The 19,762-nt window shown below is 40.5% G+C and overlaps 1 protein-coding gene across 2 annotated transcripts in view; it reads left to right on the top strand.

The window, feature by feature from the left end:
* Nucleotides 1-19,762, top strand: part of LNX1 (ligand of numb-protein X 1) — a 124,600-nt gene that overhangs the window by 32,017 nt on the left and 72,821 nt on the right. The window contains exon 2 of one of the 2 annotated variants that reach the window (XM_077782836.1): nucleotides 9,382-9,530. The exons of the other annotated variant lie outside the window; for it this stretch is intronic. The gene's annotated coding sequence lies outside the window, so the exon portion shown is untranslated. The remainder of the gene's footprint in view (nucleotides 1-9,381; nucleotides 9,531-19,762) is intronic. 2 annotated transcript variants of the gene reach the window in all.

The following is a 19,762-nucleotide window of genomic DNA, read 5'->3' as shown; positions in this document are numbered from 1 at the left end:
AGAGTTTTCTCCTGGTGTAATGCTATCAGTCTTTCATCGCCATGTGAAAGCTTACCTGCTTTCACCAAACTTGTTTAATTGCTGTTGAAAGCCTCTGTCATCTGACAGAAGTGGCTGAAATTGTTACTCAAATCCAAAAGTCATTGTGGGTTCTTGGAGACTGACAGGTACAGAAGCACAGTTACATGAGCTGCTTAAAATACAATTTCTGTGTTGTGGGAGGGCAGAAACTCATGAAAGGAGGAAGGACTTGCTCTACATGGAAGAGGTCAACAACACAGTTACTCCTCTATCCACTATTTTCAGGCCTTTGGCTTTGTAAATAGAACAACTAAAGACAGAGTAGCACTTGATCATTTGAGTTTTAGATTACATTTCTGAGCTAAAGACCTTCAATTATCACCATCTCAGTTTGCAACAGGCATTGCTAACAAAGTTCTCTGTATATGTATAACGTGTTATACTCTTCATTGGCCTGTGTGTCCTGTGTGGCCATGTTCCTTACAAAATTTGTTTCTGGTGTAATCTATACTATATGCACTGCACTCTCAGTAAATAGAGTAGCAATTTAGCAGTTAGCATGTGAGAGGAGTGTGCTTAGACTGATGCTTAACTCAGTGAAAGAGAGGTTATCTGCAAGATGTGCACTATTCCCTGTTTGCCGAGCTTGCTGGATCAGCACACAGTGCCACAGTCTCCAGGCAGCAATGTGTTTAGATTGAACATGCTGGGCTGCTCAGGAACCAGTGGGTTGAAAAATTCTCACTGCCTTTGAGGTGGCCCCTTCTGTGTGCTCTTTCCCAGCAGAAACCTTTCATGGTTTGCTGTGTGGATATACTAGAACTTGAAGTGTGTGTGACCAAAGGAACACTTGCAGTCCTGAAGGAGCACCATTCCTCCAGTTGTACCAATTAGTCCAATAAAGGATACAACTCTTCCACACACAAAGAAGATCCCTTACCTCTGAGGTAGGAGAAGAGTGCCCACAGTGTCCATAGCATCCTGACTCAAATTTATGTCTTTGCAAGTTCTCATTGCATTGGTGGAAGTGACACACTTTGTAAAGCATGTCCTGTTTTTCTTAGCTAGATTGCACACGCTTTAAACCCTTCCAGGGACAATCCAGGGTTCAGTGCTGAGTGTTGTCCTCTTATGAGAAGGCAGGTACCAGCACAGTAACCAGGCAGATCCAAGGGCTCCGTGGGCCCCTGCCTGTTTCCAGAAGGCTTTCTGCAGAATGTTCTAGTTCGTGCTGTGTGGAAAAAAAGTTGTAAGTGGGTAACTGTGAGACATGCGCAGCTGTTAAGGCATTTTTTCTCCTGTGCAGAGCACATCTGGGTCTCTTCAGAGAGTTTCCATGACTGGCTCAAGCCAGCATTGAGCCTTTTGGCTGCAAGGTGTTGCAAGTATTGCAGAAGACTGCAGTTCCTTGCTAAGTTGTGCCTGTGTGGCCTACATGGAGTACTTATACTGATATTAAAAGTTTTACTTGCTGAATTATTTTGCAAGGCCACCTGCAAAAACATGACTCTGACACAGAAAGAATGATGCTGAGTGCCATTTTTTAAACAGTGCTGCAGAGATTGTATTCCAGCCAGCCCGTGTCAGCATTCCACAGGTCAGCACAAAATATCCATGTTGGTTTTGGACTGACTACATACCATGGAGCTAAACCCTGTACTGGCTTGTAATATATACAGTACTAAAAGATGGAGAGATTGAATAGGTGTGGCTGGGACAAAATATCCTGGCTCTTGGGAACTGCCACAACTGTATTTAAAGCAACTGCACGCAGAAGGGGGTTAAGAAAGTAAATGTGGTTCAAATTTTCCTTGTCAGGAACAAATTAAATCAGCATGGTAGAGGATCCAAAGAGAAATACATTTGGAAATGCTTATATGCTGAAGCTGGGAATCTGGGTAATAAGTAAGAGCAACTAGAATTTATTAATTATCAAGATAAATTCAACTTCATAGTCTCCTCAGGTTACAGTGCTAGAGGGCTCAATATGTTAGAATATTGTATAAGTTGTTTAAACAGACCAAGGGTGACAAAAGAAATTGTGTGAGGGGAATGACTATTTCTATGACCTGGTGACATATATCTGCCTTAGAAGAGGGAAATGCAGGATCTTAGGAAATGCAACACAATAAATATGCTGATTATCATGACTCAGCAGTGAGCAGAGATGGGCAGAGGTGACATTAGAAGTCACTGAAATGAATCTGAAGACAGCTTGAGCTACTATTGCATGTGGGGAGGCAACTACATAATTATGGGGAACTTTATTTGGCACACCTGCTGAAGATTTTATTTAGGTACTGGTGAAACATCAATAGAATAAATACTGGATGATTGTTCTGCAAAAAAAGTTGTTATATCTAGAGTGGAAGAATTCTCCTTTTAGGTAGCCTGATAAATAAAAGTGAATTTATCCACTAGACTGGAAATCAGGTGTTGTCTCAGGAAGAACTGATCATGACCTGGTTACATTTAATATACTTGAAGAGAATATAGTCCCAAATCATAATATCCACACATGCTAATTTGAAAAGGCCAATTTCCCAAAGCTAAGGACTGCCCTTAATAAAACTGAATAAGAAGAGGCCTGCAGGCATGAACAATACTGAAAGTTTTTCAAGAGCAAGTTTTTCAAGAGCAAAACATTGTTAAGACAACATGTATGGCAAAAGAAGACAGACAGTAGAAATTGACTTACTCGTCTGTATGCATGTGTTTAAACAGGCATGAATTTGTCCACATTGATCTATATATGGGACTCATAGGTATACAGGTTTATAGACACTTGTGTGGGCATGCAAACACACAGTAGTTACATATTTAAATAAGCCCTGTAGCTGTATATTGGAAAAATAGGCTATAAAAGGAAGATAAATATCCACATATATATATATCCATATATGTATATATATATGTTATTAAATATGGAAATTATTAGTAACTTCTAAATCAAAATCTGCTCTGATTTTACATTCTGAAAGAGTTTTAAATTTATATGAGGAAAAAAAAGTAGCAATGATGTGGACCAAGAAAGCATTGTAGGTCTTAAAGAGTTTTAAATTTACATGAGGAAAAAAAGAGTAGCAATGATGTGGACCAAGAAAGCATTGTAGGTACTGAAAATATTAATAAGAAATGTATAGATGGCTGAAATGTTCAAAAATATTTCTGGTTTATATTTTGAGAGAAAGAATATGGTTTGTATATATCATGTGAGGAGGATAAATTCTTTTCCAGCCCATCTGCAACTAAAAGAACGTTAGACAGTTCCTACTTTGAGGAGCCAGCTTTAAGGCAGTAGCCCCTGTTTTGTGAGCAGCTGTGCATCCTATTTTTTTTTTTTTTTTTTTTTTCTTAAATTGGCTGAGAAGTTTTCTGGCCCACTGATAAGAACTTTTGATAAATTTGGGAACATTGGAGCAATCTGTGAAGACTGAAAGCATGCTCATTTCTTTTGCCAGTGCCCCAGTGGCGCAAACAAGATAATTCTGATAACAGCATGGCAGTCAGCCTGACCTCACTTCCAGCAAAATAATAGAGAAGCTGATATGGGAATTCAAGTATAAAGAACAGAACTGTTGTTCATGACAACCAATGATGTTTTCATTGACTTCAGGTCTTGTCAGGTAAGCTTGGCTTGCTTCTTTAATGTAAGATTTACCCAGTTGGTTAAACAAGTAACTATAAGCCTAATAGAAACTGAAAGTCTTCAGTTTGATATCCTACCATAATTTGATAAAAATGTAGCATTTTACATTCTTGTTTAAGAACATGCCAAGTGGCTAAGGGTGGATCAAAGGAGTTGTTGCAAAATCACTCTAAGAATAATTATTTTTAGTGAGATTCCATAGCCAGATCAGGAGTCAGAACTCTTCTGGCAATGTGTACCTCTTAGTCTTGCAGGAAAAATACTGATCTATTCACTGATTATACATGGCACTAGAGAAAAGGGAATCTGAGTTGTCTCAGGAGTGGAATTTAGACTGAAAAAAGTGTGCTTTAACATGGTCAAGTGTAAAATTATAAACCTGGAAACTGGGAACATGTACTATACGGGGGAGACAGCTTCAGGAAAAAAAAAATTGAGACTTTGGAAAGACTTTGGAGACCTTAATGGACAGCCTTAGAACGTAGTCATAGCTCAGTGAGAGGGCAAAGTATCTGTGTGATCCTTGGTACATGTACAAAGGTCTGATTTTGTTTGTGTTTATTGTATGTATGCATATGGAGAGACTCATGGAGCAACATCAATCGCATCACGGGAAGCATTTTAAAAGAGCATTAAAAATTGGATGAGAATGCAGGGAATAACGAAAATGTTACAGCAGGGCTAGCTAATACACCTGCTATATTGGGAGGTCTCTACTGCTGCCTTTTTGTTCTACATTAAAAATAGATGAGGATGTTAGTACAAATACAGGTACCAGATACAGATGTTAGTAGATTAAGAGATAGCAGATACAGATTCCAGCTCTTTCATCTTCCCAGGAAATGCATAACATGAATTGATGACAATAATCTTAGGTAGTGTCATCAAATTAGCAATAAATTATCCATGTGTTTTTACATATATGCACAATTAATTCCCAGAATAAGATACCAAAGAGACCAGTGGACTCACCACCTTTTGGTTCTTCAGACCAGAGTGGAATGTCTTTCTAGAAAGACTCATTCATTATAGGGTTAAACCCAGGTGGTGGGTTCCACAAAGGGACAGAGCAGGGGATGTGCATCTTGTGACATGCAAGGAGTCAGACAAGATAATCTCCATCTCTCAACAAATACTGAACTCTTCAGGTACAAACCTGGATGTAAAAATTAATTCAAGAGTGAACTGAGCACACTATGTATTTATACATGCTTTATGTACAGAAATTTCTCTCCACCTTAAAACATTTCCTTTACTGTGTCTAACAAAGTATGGGAGAATTAGTGAGATGCTTTTTATGCCAGAGACTTCTTCGGTAATTAGAAGCAAATCACTTAATTTTTGTGCCTTGATTTGCCCACTTCTGGAGAATCCATCTCAGTTTTCCTCAGTTCCTGTCTTCATGCTGGAGAGGCCTCTGGGAGGAACTGCATAAATGCATTCTTCCAAAAAGACACAAATAATGTGAAATTTCAGGTAGGGCACAGGACTGATGTTTCAAATAGATCAGAGAGCTTTCATCCTGCAGAAGGTACTCGTGTTACCTTGGTCAGCAATCCATCTGTACTGTGAACCTTGATGAGATAAATAAAATTGTCCTAGGTTTGGTTATGTAATGAGCTTGCTTTGCAATTTAACTAATGAATGTGTTGAGAGACCAGAATAATCTTCTAACTTCAAGAATTTCTCCCAGTGGAAAACATATAGTGCCTGCCTATCTGTAATATTATCCTCTCCCTACAGCCAGTGTGATTTGGCCACTTGAATGTTAGTTTTGCTTATGTATGTAAAGCTCAAGTGTTCACAGATTTTTTTTTTTCTGGAAGAGGTAGAAGGACCCCAAGATTCCCTTGAGAATTTACAGGTGGGTCTGTGGGCTTTCCAAGTCAAGGCCATTCTGAGGAATGCCATATAGGCTCTTTGGTGGGATGATTTTTGTTTCTGGTATGGTACAAGTTGCTGGTTTGGGATTTTTCCCAGTAGGCCCATATTTAATCCTGTTTTCTCTCAGTCTCTGAAAGCAGTCCGTTTCAGAAAAATAGTAGTCTGGTACTACTGTTGGTTCATTAACTGAGGTCAAGAGATTATTTTAATCTTGAGATTTTAATTTCCTCATTATGCTCTTGTTCTCCTTCTCAGGAGCCATCTAGAAAATGTAACGATACTGGATACAGAAGATCCAGTAGGTGCTTATAACAAATGAAACTTGACTTCCCAGAGTAACATACACTTTGTAAGAGCTTTGCCAACTGTAAATTATACCAAGTAGGTCAGTTTTGGAAGTCAGCATCTTAGTTAAACTGTCACACTGTACAGAATTGCTATTTAATATTGGTGATTAATGACTACAAAGTCCAACCTAATTTCCAAGCAGACTGTCAGTGGCACTCAGTAGTCAGCAGAGTCCATAGTACAAGTGCTTGGCAATCCTTTTATATTTTGTGATCCAATTCAGTCGCTCCTTTCACACAGAGGAAACAAGAGAGGGAACTGATATGAAAATGCTGGCCTGCATACTGGAGTTGTGTCTACACCTGATTATTCCCCTCCTAGAGTTTTTTCCTATTCTTCTGTATGCGTCTACAAACTGAGGTGTAATCCCATGGGAGAACATTGAATGTTTGTGCCAGGTGTGCATGTGGTCTGCCATTTGGAGGTCAGGAGAGATAGTTTCCTCTGGGGGACTCCAAACTCCTCCTGTCTCATCTGTCCCCACCACTCTGAGTTGTGACCCACAGCTCTTGCTGCTCCTTTCCTGGCATCATTCCTTCTCACTGCTCCTCCACTGAGTCAGAGGGCCAGCCAGATCTACCTGTCCCCTTTGTCCTGGTCCTCATCCCACACTGGGGACAAGGGTGTATTTTACCATTGTGGGTACATCATAGAAATCCCCAAGGAATCTCTAGTGCTGTTGAGTACTTGAAAGACACAATATGGCTCAGGCCCCTGCCAGAGCTGTGTGCACATGTAACATGCACTGGAAAAAGCTCTTTTATTTCCTTTTTTGTAAGTAGTATGCTGCCTGGCCTGGACCAGGGACTGGGAGAGAGTGGTCAGTGGCAGGCAGAGAGCTGACCTGACCCCTTGCCTCTTCCACTCCAGTTTCACGGGGCTTCACAGGAGGATGCACAGGCCTCTCTGCAGGACACAGTGATCTTTTCAACCCAACACAGATGGCACCTATTACAAGATTATCAACTAACATTGATTACTACAGTTTCCCCTAATATGACATAATCTTTTAATGTAGCTTGCACAGTGTGTACTGCCAATGTTTTCAATGTATGCTGAAATAATTTAGTTGAAGTAAATAAATGAGTAAGTCTAATACAATAGAGTTTATGACATGTCCTCCTGGAAATAATTTCAGCAGTAGTGAAATATGGAATATCTGTAACTTGAAATGTCTGTCTTTATACCTCTATTTGCACAGCTTGAGACACATGTATAGATTTATTTTAAAATTAAACAGCTAAATATGTAATTTTTTTGCCTGCAGTGTATAAATCTATACCAGAAAATTAGAAGTTTATCAAGCAGTGCTCAATGCACCAGTCAGATCTATGATACCCTGTCATTTTGGTGCAAATTAATGAATTGTAGTAGGAAAATGGTCTCAGAAAATCTGCTGTAGGCAAAGGAGACAACTGATAAATAATACAGTACACAGTAGTTTAAAGGAAGTTCTTCTATGCTCTTTCCCAGCAGATAAAAGACAGGTTCAGCTAGGATATTCCATCAACAGGTACCAAAGAGCTCACCAGCAATTTGGTTCAGAGCCAATAAATAACTCACCTTCTAGGAAATTAATTTTCCTGATACGTATAAAGAAGTATAAATGTCATTCCAGAGTGAAGAATTTGGACAGGAATGAGTGCCCAAGAGGGCTGTTTGTGTGAGCAGGAGAGCAGAGAGTGTTTTGTCTGAGCAGAGACTTACAGAATTTGAGTGGAAAGGAAAACAGGAAAGCATATCACGAGATAGGAAAGGCAATTTAAGCAATTCAGTAACATTACCGTGAGAACAAATGAGTTTGAGCTGGCCCTTAGTCTGGAAACTTAGAAAAGCCTCCCAGCAGAGGGAGGGAGGACAAACTTGGCCAGTTGCTAGGATGGAAATTAAGTCTGTAACTGAGTGTCTGATGTGGTCACCTGTGACAACAGGGCTCTGGGCTTCCTAATCTGGGGCAAGCAGCCTCAGAGAGGCCTCCCATGCGAGGAAGGATTTAAACACAGGCTTTGCTCTGTGGGGATGTATTTGCTAATATTTAAGCTTCTGTAGCTTAAGCATGTTTTTAAAAGTACATTTCATATGCATAGTTCAATTTTGCAGACGACTGACGCATGAGGCTTGCATATCTGGCCTTGTGATGCCATGGACATCTGGTCCCGTGCGGGCTGTGTCTCTGCATCCTGCACCCATCCTGGGGGAAGAGCAGCAGCTGCACAGTGCCCCAGATCCAGCACAGCTCTGCCTGGGTTTTGAACAACTGTACACTGAGCACTGGCAGACTGGCTTGGCAGGAACCCATCCCAGGTTTTCTTGAGCAACTTGGAGCTGAGGTGCTATGCTGTCAGGGCAGAAAAGGCAAATAGTACGGCATTCAAACACAGTATCTACAAATACAAAATATAAATACTGCATTCAAATACATCCATCCAGCTAAAGGGTATGACTGTTACACTTGATGGTAGAACTTGATGTGTCCTTTGATGATTTCTTAAAATAAATATTTAACAAGAGATTTAATAGTCACAAATAAGAAGCATGCTTTTAAAATGTTTGAAGGTGGAAACAAACTTGCATAAGAATAAATTGGAGGCCAAGACCTGGTAGCAGTAGATGTTTACATCAAAGGCTGGGGATTTCCTCCTGCATGTTTTCAGCATTTACTGCAGTTGCTTGATTCAACTCCATCTCCAAAGCTGTCTTCCTTCCTAAATAACACCTCCTTCCTTAGGAACAAATGCTTGAGATGGCTGAAGTAATTGCATTTATTAGTGATTCATGTAGTTGGAAGGGTTTCTTTTAGTCTATTGAAAATATTTTTTTTAAAAAATATTTTTTTTGCTGCTGCCTTTTTTTGCTATTAACATTCACTCTCAGCTGTTGCATCACAGTGTAGCAGCAAGACACCTTATCTACAGTACAACATTTTATCCCCTTCTTGGGTGCTTTTTAAACTGACCTTTACTGGGTAAGAGGGTTTAATGCAGTCTTAATTTTGCAATGTTCAGAAAATTAAGAGCTTGTATTTTCAGACAGCTGAATTTGGGATTCACAAATTGCTCTTATGTCGTTCAAGTGTTCACCACCAAGTATAAAGGAATAAGGTGAAGATTTTCAGATTACAAACTATCAATTCTGGGTTAGAACTTGTGGACCCCGTCTTCCTTTTCAAAGGGGAAAGCCAACATGAATCTTCTGTCTTGAAGCTATTTTCAGGATGGTCCACTTGTATTTGTTAAATTTGAGCCATGTTGATTGTCAGGTTAAAAGAAGAAAAGAAACGCAAGGAAGAACCTGACTGAAAATGAACTTTGGTATATCCCGGAAAGAAAAGTAAAAGCTTCAAGTTACACTATTGTATGAGCAGCCTGCACATGCTTATCTGCCTGCAGGAGACATGACCAGGAGGGTGTGGTCTTTTAAACCTTAAATTGCTCAGGTTTATGCAATTCAGCTTTTCTGTATCTTCTGTCATGCCATAGGCTTCACCATCTGACACAGGCATCAGCCGCTGTCTGCCTGCAGCTGAGGGCTGAGCACAGGCCCTGCCAAGCTGCTCCAGCCCCAGCCTGGTGATTTTACACCTGCATGACTCCCTGCAGTGGATGAGAGACACAGCAAAGCCACACACGTGAGTTGAAAGACTTGTATCTTTCTTTGTGCTGTTCTTGCTTTTCTCCTTGAGCTTGGCGTGAGTTGTTCCAGAGGAGCAAAGCTGGGAAAAATGCTCTGGTAAACAAACCAGCCCTGTTTAGTGGCAGGGGAGTGGGCTCAAACCTCAAACCTCAGCCTGCACACTCTAGAGTGCCATGCAACTAGGCAGTGATAAATACCTGTGTCTGTCATTAGTGATTCAGCTTCCCCATAGCCCAGTGTAGAGCTTGTTTCCATAATCTAACAGAAATGGCTATACAACATACCTGTAGGTTGCTGCACTTCTTGGTAGGCAGTGTTAAAATACTACTTACACACATACATGCTGGCATGCAAAAACTGCTTAGTTCATAACCTTTTTGTTAGCTAGATGTGCTTGGGTTTCTGTCTTCCCCATTGCTAAGAAGATATATTTCTTCAGTAAAGTGTGTTGAAATCCAAACAATTATTTGTGGAGAGGTGTCATTTGTACTGTAGCTGCTTTAGCCCATCACTTTATTAATCCTCTGGAAACCCATTTCTTCCCCTCCCCCAGGTTAAAACCCACAAAGTCTCATTGCAGATGTAGGAGGTGAATTGAGGCTACATTCACCACTGCTGTATCTTCCTGCTTGATTTTATGCATATAACTGCAGCTGAGGTGAGGGAAAAAAGAAAACTTGATTCCATTTTTATCTTTAGCTCATGTTCTTCACACTTAATCTTACACTTAGTTCTTTACTCAAAACATCCTGGAATTCAGTACCAGTATATGCCGCAGTTGCAAACCCGTGAATATACATGAATAGGCATAGCTGCTTCTAAGTTTTATTTATATCCATAAGACTGATTGTTCATATGAGAATGTGTATATTCACAGTGCCAACACAGAACCCAGAACAGCAATGAGGATACATGGACATCCTCACTCACTGAAATGCATACTTAGAGTACCCAGCAGACAAGAGGTCCGAGTACATAAATCAGAATGACCTGTTCACATGTTTAAACTTCTTAATGTTTTGGGTTGTTTTTAATGACCAGGGATGGACTGCTTGCATCAAGCTCTTAGCCATTTTTACATCTGCCAAAGAAAAACACAAAAACCAGAAAAGGTGCATATTAGAATTGTATGTCATGGTTTTCTATGATTCCTGATAACTATGAAAAGGTTCCTTCAACAGCAGGAAAAGCAGGACAACCTTAGGTGACTGTACTGGGCACTATGCAAGGCACTTGCTTTCCCATAATCTTTTGTAGAAATGGAACTCCCACTGCACAAAACACTTTTCATTTGCTTATTCAGGTTCATGCAGAACAACATCAAGCAGTTCCATCAGTTCATTGAAACAGCAGTGTTTCTTATCTGCTGTTGCTGGAAAAGCACAAATGCTGACCTGCAAGCAAAAGCCAGAAATCACTGTCAGGAATTTGGAAAGTTGCTGGTGTGTGAGAAGTTGTATCCTCAATACTCCCATCTACTTTCCTAAGACTGAAAATTCCTCTTAAGGAAGTGATCTGTTACTAATTTGCTATTTTATTCTTCCACCCCAAACCTCAGAGCCTACGTGTATTTTCCAAAGATATAAATGGAATCAATCTGGGAAAGCTTTGTTGTCTCTCATCGTTGTTTTATCATTGCCCCCTGAAAGTACTCTCCCACTGCTAACTTCTTTTACTTGTTTGTGGTCCTGTAGAAGTGTCCTCCCCTTTGCTCACATGGGTTCTGCTTTCATAAGGGTATTCCAAGCCCATGTGTTTGAACATTAACTGCGTGAGGACTTTGTTGTAGCAGAAAGCTGGAAAGAGGAATGTTCCTGGCTCTGAGTTGTGATCATCTACTAGAAAAGAAAATTGAATTGTCTTTTGGAAGAAGTTTGAATGTGCTGGCATTTTCCCTAGTATAGCTTTTCTTTAGTAAAATGGAAATAAATTTTGCACGCAGGATGAGATGATAGCTTAACTCCATTTCACTGCAAACCAGGAAATCAAGCAGCATTGTTTCCAGAAGGAAAGCAAATTAATACAGGCTTTCAAATGTATGGAGTCTCCTCAAGGCTGGCTGCTGGAGAGAAGCAGTCTAGTATTTCTGGAGATGTCAGCCTTGTCTGCAGGGCTGGGTGCTGCCACCTGGCTCCTCTCACTGTCGGAGTAGATGGAGGCCTGTGTTTGATTCGGAGGGACTCTGTGGCCAGAACCTTTTGAGGAGGTAATGAGACCCCACTCTTGCTAAATGGGTGGGCACTGGTGTCCTGCAATGCTGCCCAACTGAGCACTTGTTTGCTGTGCATGTCCAGTTCTTTCACAGAAATTAGAAGTTGGGATGGACACATATGCAGTTGATTTTTCCAAGGCTTTCCCTAAAGGCTCAACCTGAATCTGCAAAAATAATCATCATCTGAATCATGGGATTCAAAAGGATTCAGCACAGAAGACAAACTTTCACCTTCAATACATGTTCATGGAATTGTTAGTTGGCAGTTCCTGTTGTGTACAACTGCTTCCCACTGTGTACTGTTCTCATCCCTCTGAGTAAAAATCAATTCCTCCTTTACAAGGAACTAAACACTCAAACTTCCTACATGTCTAGCTGCTCATGGAATCCTCTCATTGGTCCTCCAGTTTCACTTCAATACACCAGCAACATTCTTACTGGAACAGTCTTAATAAGATAGATGGGTTTTATCTGCCAGTAATTTCTTATTAAGAAATGCTTCCTATTTCTCTGTCTGGATTGGTATATCTTTCAGAAAATGGCTTGTTTGAAAGCAGATAGATTTTTATTGATTTTGGATATAATTTCTGTCAACTTTTTGCTTGTCTTTTCCCTAACCTTTTGCTTTCCATGGTTATAGCTACATGGTATAAATTGTGTTGAAATGCTGATATTAAAAAGGCATAGGTGATGCTATTATCTTATTTCATTTTCTACTACAAAGCTGATTTTTTATTATATATTTAACAGTGTCAATTCTCACAGGATTTTACAAGTAGAACCCACTGCAGGAAAGTATAGCTTTGGGTTCTCATAGTTTTAGTCTGAGAACTCATCTAATCACACTACTGCGATTTAAAAGAGTATCTCAGTTTAGAGCCAGTCAAAAAGGGCCTGAAATAAATATGATTTGTAGAAGGAACTTCAAATAATTAAAAAATCCCCTTGCCTGCCTGCACACAGCAGATGACATCTGATTGTGAGATGGATGCAGGAAGCAGGACAGTTTGAGCATGTAATTCCTAATTGGTTCTCATCACGGGACTAAGCAGCACACAATTGGTCTTCACACCCACAGAACCAGTTCTGGAAGCAGATATTAATTCAGCCACAGACTTAACTATCTTTCCCAGGCTGGTGTCACTCGTGTGTCCTGGCTGACAAAACCTTAGCAAGCCTCTTGTTGTTAAGGGGAGTATTACAAGGCCATCAGCACCATATGCATGTTAATTAGCAATGGGCTTTGGGGGAGTTCCCATGAAGCCCTAATTAAAGCAGTGATGAATCAAGTCCTGTGAGTAGTACCATACGCAGGGCTGTTGTTTCCCAGCACTGAGCAGATGAAGGCAGAACCAGGCTCTACAGGATGTGTTTTGGTGGCTGAGGGCTTGGTCACTATAATAAACAAAATTTACTTGCTGAGACTTTTGTTGGGCAGGGAGCTTAGTCATTATCCTGCTACCAAAAAAAAAAAAAAAAAAAAGAAAAAAAAAATAAGGCCAGGAACAGAAACTACTGCACAACCTCATCTAGAAAGATCTGCTTCTGCTCCTACTTGAATACTTTAGGTTTACCCAGTCCTTTCCATTTTAAACAGACTTATAAGCTCTGCTGAACACCTAACTCCCAAGTGACCAATAGGGACTAACAGCAGATATAAATGGGCACTGTCAGCACTACTTCATAAGAGAGGTCTGTTCAAGAGCCAAAATCTAACTTGTGTCAGCCCCAGAAAACTGATAGTCAGACCACAGTAACTGGGCTGCTGGGTTCAGCCTCTTCAGTGTATCTCCCTTTTTCCAAGAGTACATTTTTCTTAAATGTAATATTCAGCACTCAGCGGTGCAAAAAATTGTAAAGTCATCAAAATTTCTTCCTCTTGCCCACTGAAATATCTCTTTATAGCTTCATATTGTGTGTTTTCCCATCTTTTTGGAGGCTGCCCCTAGGCTGTACCACTCCCCTATGTTATTGAAATTTACCTCTTGACCTCTTACCAGGTCTTGGGCCCTCCTTTTTCCAGGGGCCTGAATGGGAGTGGGCCCCAGCAGTTGTGACCCTGGGACTGAGTGTCAAGGCATGCTTTCAGATTGTGCTGTTTTAAACAGCAGAGTGTCACTGTACCATAAAGTTCTTCAATGGGACAATTTTTTTCTGCTTAGGATTTGTTTATTCAGTCATTTTTGTGGCCCCAAGTAGGAGGAGGAAAAATTAAGATACAAGTATAATTTAAGTTATAGTCCTTTACAGGCCTATAATTTTACTTGTATATAGTATATAATATTTAACAATAATTTATATTATTTTATAACGTATAATATAATAATTACATCTAAATCATATTATCGGATTTATGTGCAACATAAATAAACTTGAGATACAGATGATTAAATCCTTGCTCCACTGAATTTGCTTTATTTTTCCTTTGAGTGCAATGGGCCAGAGGTTTTAACCCAAGCATTTTCTTCTATTGTTTAGAAGTTACTCTGGGGAGCCAATTGCTGTAAGTTGCTGCTATCCCTCCTGCAGGTGCATGTCCATAAAGCAGAGGATGCAATCCTAAAAGTCAGGAGTTTGTCGGGGCTTTCCCTCAGATCAGGTCTAAGAGCATCTTTGGGGTCACCTTGCTGCACAAGGATTGCTGTGACAGAATCTGGGCACTGGCCCCACTGGCATGGGAGCAGCCAGCTGCCCCTTCCCCTGCCCACCAAACCAAGTAGGTGCTTCTAACCATGTGGATTGCTTCTGAAAAAAGGTCCCCACAGGGTGTTGTGAGAACTTATTAAGTAGTTTGCCAAGTATTAAGAAACTCCTGGATCAGAGAAGCAGTTGTAAAGGCAGAGTATAATTAAAGCACAGTTTACTTTATTATGTGTTATTAGCAGGGTTACCAATCACATGTTCTGTGCTTTGTAGTTATTAAATGTTATCTCGTGGTCACATGAGAAGATGCTGTGTGGTCTGAAGGTGGCAGGTGCCATGGCTGTGGGAGCCAGGTTGAGGTGTAAGGTTTCAGTGTCCTGAGGGGAAGAAGTCTTCCACTTCCATTTTGCTCCCTGTTCATCAGCTCCCTCTTCCCTCCCCTCTCTGGGAGGACAGAGAAGTAGCATCACCCACCTTCCCTGGTGACCCACTTGGGGCCCTGGGAGAGGATTGCAAAAACAGATTAAGATTTACTGTGAAGCTGTATTAAGTCAAGATTTTCACAATCCCATGCAATTTACTCTGCCTATTGTATTTTTATTTTAAAGTTAAGTAGGGCAGCCTGCAGAAAGCACACGTGGTCTGCAGTCCCCATTGCAGACACAGCAGACAGACCTGCAGCAGGGACCAGGGGTGCTCTCCCTCATGCAGTTTGCATGTTGTACCTGTTCCCAGTTTACCAGCATCTTAAAAGGCAGCTGGGGCACTGGTTGTCCAGTCACAAAAATACAGTTCTGTCATCTGCTCAAATGGCTGAAAGCAAGCTTGTAAGTATTTGTGAGGCTGCCAGTCTTGGCAAAGTCAGAAGGAGCAATCAGCCAAATCAGAGTGGTAGTGCGCCTTTTGTTACATAAGTAGCCATGTCATTTTATAATTTAGTATGTGAAATGCCGATGGCATTTATTATGTCAATTACGATGAGCATATGTTTAGGAAGCCCTTGAGGAGTCAATCATAATTGCTCACATAGCCTTGCTTCAACCACATGATTGACTTCCTTTGAGCAGGTAGACTGTGTGCCTTTGGGAAGCAGTTACCCACAGCCTGCCCATTTTGCTACAACTCATCTTCACACTTGGAGTCTGAGCTTTTAGTTCTGGCATAAGCTGTTGATCCAAGTCTGGGTTTACTGAGCTTTGAAAAAAGCAAGAAACAGAAGTTAATACCTTAACCATCAGTATTTGACAACTAGAGGCATGCCAGCAATAAGTCTTCTTGGAAGCACTACTTTCTACTGAGGTGAGTTCATTCCTAGGACATTTTCCTTGTAGTAAGGAATACTTAACCTGATGGATATGTACTGTCTTACTCAGATCTTCTCTTCAGTCAGATCTTGTCCAGCTGTTCCTAATATTGTCAGTACTTGTGGGCTGATTTTTTTTTTTTTTTTGTATTTTAACATGCTGAGTTTAGTTTTGTATCCATGAAATCATCAGAAAGAGTAATCTAGGTTTACGTGGGCGTGTGAGAGACAGACAAAAAAATAGAATATATTTCCATACATTCCTAACAGGCATTTCAGCTACATAATTCCACAACAAAAATCTTTTTCCAGCATTGGTTTATTCTGTAAATTCCAGCATGAGCCACAGAGAAAAAAATTCTTTTCAAACAGTCTGGTTCTGGTTTTAGAAGTTACTTTGTGTGCAGGCACAGTTTGACGTTGTTGGGTCTCACAGCTTGAGCTACAACTTAAAAAGTTGGGGTTATTCACCTACTGTACTGTACCATTGGATTTTTCTATTCAGTTGGAAATGCCTTTCATCACTCAAGGCTCTGCAAAATACTTTGATTGTTATAAGCTCTGAGAAGGACTTTTTGACTATTAATAACTTTGAAAAATCAGCTGTCTTAAAACTGGGGCCGGGCAGAGGAGAGGTTTTGGAGCTCCTGTTTGTTGTCTTAGAGACGTTCTGTACTGATGTGCTGAACTTTTAAATACAATTATTTTCCTCTAAGAGCCAGTTGTAACAGTCTTTCCTATCATCTTAAAAGTCAAGATGAATTCTTACCTGCTAAATTGGTATCTCTGGGATACACAACTCTCCTCCAGCTACTGGCTTTTTACCTGGAGGTATGCATCTTGCCTCTGCCCATAACAAATTTCTATCTAATTACACATCGGGAAGAAAGAAAATGTTGTGATTCTTCTTTAGTCAGAATAGATTTAAAAATAAGTGGAAAGGTGGGGAAAAAAGAGAGTAGTAATACATAGGAGGAATTCCGGTCAGAAGGCATGATGATAAGATTTTGGGCACCTTAGTGTTTTATAAACTTCCTTCAAAGTTTCAAGTCTAGGCAAACTGACTCACCCCTTTGGCCTTTAGTGCAGCTATACCAAGATTGGTGCAAATTATTAGTGATATTTTAGAGCCAGGTCTTTGGAATGCAAATCTTTTTTAATGTCTTTTTTAATCTAAAATACTGTATAATACGTATTATTAAAATGTAGATCACTCTATAATGTTTTCCACAACTGTTGTATAGTACCACCTTGAACAGTAAAGTCAGTATAATCTATAAAAAACTTCAGCTGGAGAGAAGCAGTTGGTACAAAGCACAGTAATGGGAAACCTAGGAAGCTGTTACTGGGGAAAATGTTTTGATGAAAGGTAGGAGGTCAAACAGTTACCATTTTACTAATGGCAAACAGTTTTCTAAAAGCATTCAACCTCATACTTCATTATAAAATCTGAATATTAAATAAGTAATGTGATCTTGCAACCCAGATTCTGGCAGAAGCAGTAGGGACACAGCTAACCCCGCGTAACTGGAGGACTGTTGTGCTTTTGCTTGAGAGGGTGAAGGAGGACCTCTGCTCCCTCCTAGCCATAGCCACTCCTCTCCCCAGTGAGGGTGAGCCACTAGATGGGGACAATGCCCACATCTATCTAGCCAGTGGCAGCTGGGCTGAGGCTTCATTAAAGAGCTAATTCTGTAACTGTGAAAGCTGTCAAGCCTCCTGGATTTGATGTGGATATTTTTTAACATGAACAGACAAGATAGCAGTCTCCAAACCCTCAGCAAAGAAGCTGATTATCAAGAAAGCATGCTCACAACTAGTGTGGTGAAAGGAAGGCCAGGTAAAAGCATCTCTGGAAGAATAAGGAGCTCCTGCCCTTAGCTGGCAGCTGTGAATGCTGCTGTGGCAGAGTGGTTTCCTTACATGCCTGTGAATGGGCCCCTTTGGCCATACACTGCCTTACTGACCCACAGAAATGGATGGCTGTGAGTCACTAAGAGATGCACATTTGTAGGAGATAACAGCCCATGCTGGGACTGGGGGAAAGATGCAAAATTACTTTGCTATCATAATTTAGCTAAGAAGAGCACAACAGCTCTGTCAGTAGAACCTTCATCTCCCACAGATTGTACAGCAGGAAAACATGGTGTGAAAAGGCATCTGTTTTAATCTGCAGATACAGGATTTGTTATACACATGCTCTGAGTGTGTATAAAGCAGGAACATTAATAAAGTGTCCCTTAATCACAGAGAGAAAACCAACCTACCAAACCAACTAATATTTGTCAATCTTCCTGTGCTATTTAGAATTCATTTTCTTTATACATGCTGGCCACTCTTATCATTGACTGAAGATTTCATTACCACCAAGCTGTACTACTTCAGAATGAACTACTGGAGTTGAACTCCTCTTACTGTTCTGCAGCTCATGTGTTTTGCTCCTCTATTTTCCAGTAACACCTGCTCAGTGGCTTATCTTTCTTCATTTGTGATTTAAGCCAGTAGCTACTCCTCCAGGCTCCATGTCACTTTTTCTCTGGCCTTAAGGCATCTGTTTTATTTTTTCTGTGATAGCCATTTCCACAATATCTTTCATCACTTAATTATTTTTCCTTTAGCTTTTGTTACTCATTTTTTGCTACCTGAAGTTTCTCCCATTTTGTGCCATGCTACTTCCAAGTGCAGCCTCGTGAACTGCTGGGTTAATATTTGATGGTGACTAGGCAGAGGCAGTGAGGTTCTCCAATGCTGCTTAGCAAGCCCTTGTCTAGCTACACTGCTGCCAGTGTAACTGTGGTGGTAAGTCAGAATTTAAGCTTAAGATTGGTTAAATGCTTCACTGGGATGGGATAACTATGGATTTGTTATTGCAAGGAGATGAAAGGTATTCTCTCTACCTACTCTTCATGTTTACTGTCCAGGCTTTTTTCTGTTATTCTTGTAAGTGCTTCTGGTGGCTGCAAATTCCTAAGCAGTAAGGACCAGTAAGATGCAAACTTCCTCAAATCAGTGCAGCCTGTTGGGTAACTTTTTAAAAAATATGTTATCATGACAGTGGTTTTCACTGTGGTCACAGCCCTGGGGTTATTTTATGCCCTGATGTGACCATTGTCATTACAGCTTGTGGCTGAAAACTTGGAAATACGGATATCCAGATAAAAATGTTCTTCCTTCATAATTTGCAATTTATTCTTGTGCTTCAGGTCTCTGCCTTGGACTGAAGCTTGATTCACCACAGTGCCACAACACTGTGGCATTCTTACAAATCAGTACTTGATTTTCTTTATTCAAGCCAACCTGTGCTAGGTGCTGTAAAACTATGCTAAATCTGGGATCTGAGCTGTTGAAAACTTCCTGCACAGCAGGGAAGCAGCAAATGATGGTGATGTCTGCTTAGGCATGGGACCACCACCTCTTCTAAAAGCTTCTCCTGCCAATCATCCTTGCAAGAACCACCCTCTGTCAATATGGCTCTGACTATAAGAAGCATGAGACTGCCAAGGTGACATCCATGTTCCACTGAGGCTGCCAGTGGTGGCTGACACCAACTTGAACATAGGATTCCTCCCCTCTGTTTTCTCATCTCTTCCCCTATGAAGGACAGGGCTTGAAGAATAGAGGTTCAGTGCGGAAATTATTACCTTTCCTATTTCACTGTGGCTTTCCATCTCCTTGAGCAGGTTTTGTTGCTCAAAGTGTATTTTTGTTTTTTATTCATAGATTATGGAAGGAGTAGAAATATGCACTAGTAATCAATAGGTCAAATTTAAATACCTTCTCCCCTGTCTTCTACAATGTTCAAGAGGAACGAAGACTTTAAGTTTCCTAAAAGGACGTAATACAAATTATGTAGCTATTATATGACAGCACATAAATGTTATAAATACAAATGACTGCAAATATTACAAAGAGCATCTGCCTCTGACTGAATCTGTATGACAGTTCCATCACACACCCTGCATGCTAACTCTTTTGGTGGTATAATCATTTCTCAAAAATGGCAATCATTCAATTGCCTGATATGTCCAGCAGTTTATGAAGGTTCATGAGAGAATGTGGACCAGGTTAG

This window comes from Lonchura striata, chromosome 4 (assembly GCF_046129695.1).
Source record: "Lonchura striata isolate bLonStr1 chromosome 4, bLonStr1.mat, whole genome shotgun sequence".
NCBI lineage: Eukaryota > Metazoa > Chordata > Aves > Passeriformes > Estrildidae > Lonchura > Lonchura striata.
Note: the sequence above shows the minus strand (reverse complement) of the source record. Positions and strands in the feature narration are given on the sequence as shown.